Here is a 2,339-nt window from a genome sequence, read left to right as displayed (position 1 = left end):
CTTTCTTTCTTTCTTTCTTTCTTTCTTTCTTTCTTCCTTTCTTTTCCAGTTAGGGTTTCTCTGTAGCCCTGGCCTTCCTGGAACTTACTCTAGGCCGGGTTAGCATTAAACTCAGATCCACCTGCATGAGCCTCTGGAGTGCTGGGATTAAAGGTGTGTGCCACCACCACCAATGCTTATTTTCATTTTAATGAGTGTCATTTACTGTTACATTTTGGGCCATCCACAATCATTAGGATTAGGTTATCCTTAAAAGTTTCTTCCACAAGTTTGGACTAGACTGGATTAGGTATATGAAAATATGAATTCTGTTTGTTTGTTTATGTTTTTGAGAAAGTGTTTCTCTGTGTAACAGAGCCCTGGTTCTCCTGGACTTGTTTTGTACCCTTGGCTGGCCTTAAACTGTCAGAAATCCACTTGCCTCTGCCTCCAGAGTGCTGGGATCAAAGGTGTGTGCTACCACACCTGGCTTTCTTGTAATTTGTATTTAAGATAATTTATATGGAGCCGGGCGGTGGTGGCGCACGCCTTTAATCCCAGCACTTGGGAGGCAGAGGCAGGCGGATTTCTGAGTTCGAGGCCAGCCTGGTCTATAGAGTGAGTTCCAGGACAGCCAGGACTACACAGAGAAACCCTGTCTCGAAAAACCTTAAAAAATAAAAAAGATAATTTATATGGAAATAGAATAGCTAAAGCAAAGCTTAGTGTGCTGGTCATACCTTAATCTTAACACTTAGGTCACTGAAACAGGAGGATTATGAATTCAACTCCAGCCTGGGTTACATATGTTTTGTGTTTGTTTTGTTTCCTGGTAGTGCTGAGGATTGAACTCAGGGCTTTATGAGTATCAGGAGACACTCTACCACTGAGCTGTATTCCCGGCAGTGTGGGTTGCATAGTGAAATCCTGTCTGGATAACAACAACTAACAACAAAGGCAGCAACAACTAAAATGAGGTAATTGGAGTAAAAAGGTAACAATGTTAACTCAGTTCTAAGACTCTTATATATAAATGGTAGAATTAATTTAGGTAAACTATCTTCATAGTAGTAATTACTACTTCAAAACCAAAAAGAAAAAAAAAATCTAAGTGTAAAAAATGCTGAGCCTGTTCCAAGCCTTTAGTTCATTTTGCTCCTGAGATTTCAGCCTAATTCAATTATGTAATTAAGATCTCCATATTAGTGAACATAATCACTTCCTGTTAAATCCAAATATTTAACATTTCATGAAAATCCCCTGGCACATTTCCTTAATGATAGAGAGATAGAAATTCTTTTTTTTTTTGGTTTGGTTTTTCGAGACAGGATTTCTCTGTGTAGTCCTGGCTGTCCTGGAACTCACTCTGTAGACCAGGCTGACCTCGAACTCAGAAATCCCACCTGCCTCTGCCTCCCAAGTGCTGGGATCAAAGGCGTGCGTGCGCCGCTGCCACCACCGCCCGGCGAGGTAGAAATTCTTAATTATCCCTTTAGCTTTAGAGGAAGTAATGGTGGAGACTCCAGAAAAAGCTCCAAGTGAATCATTTACAAGGTACAAAGCTAGGGAAGGGACCAGCCCGTTCAACACATGGAGAATCACTCACAAGAACCTAACTCGTGTTTGATGTATAAATACCAGCCATTGGAGGACCTTTGACAGAGTGTCTAAAACTCTCCATAACTAAAAAGTGAACTTACTCTGGCTTCAGTAAATAATGATAACTTTGAAAAAGCAAGAAAACGGCCACACAATGCAGCTGTTTTGGCTATTTAACCAAACCAACCAACCAGGTATAGAATGTATATATGTATACACACACACATACACACACACACACACCGATATATATTTTCCATCTAAGCCAGGAAAGAATACAAATATTTGGCACTCACTTTAAATATCTTGCTAAGGAAACCAAGGTAGATGTATCAGTTAGTCTGAAGTTATTGAGAGATAGTTCAGGAGTTAAGAGCACTTGCTGTTCTTCCAGAGGTTCCCAGCACCCCCAAGGCATCTTACAGACATCTATAACTCTAGTCCCATGGGACCTGATAACCTCTTCTGGTGTGCAGAAGTACATGCAGACAAAACACCTATATACATAAAATAAATAAATCTTTTTTGTTTTTGTTTTGCTCTTTTAAAAATTTATTATTATTATTATTATTATTATTATTATTGAGGGAAACTTTCTCTGTGTAGCCCTGGCTGTCCTGGAACTCTCTCTTAGACCGGGTGGCCTCAAAGCCAGAGATCTGCCTGCCTCTGCATCCTCAGAGCTGGGATCACTGCCTCACAAAAAACAAATCAATAAAAATAAATAAATCTTAAAAAGAAAGACAGTAAGAAAAAAAAAA

This window comes from Grammomys surdaster, unplaced genomic scaffold (assembly GCF_004785775.1).
Source record: "Grammomys surdaster isolate TR1022 unplaced genomic scaffold, NIH_TR_1.0 136, whole genome shotgun sequence".
Classification (NCBI taxonomy): domain Eukaryota; kingdom Metazoa; phylum Chordata; class Mammalia; order Rodentia; family Muridae; genus Grammomys; species Grammomys surdaster.
The sequence above is the reverse complement of the archived record's forward strand: the minus strand, read 5'-3'. Positions refer to the sequence as shown.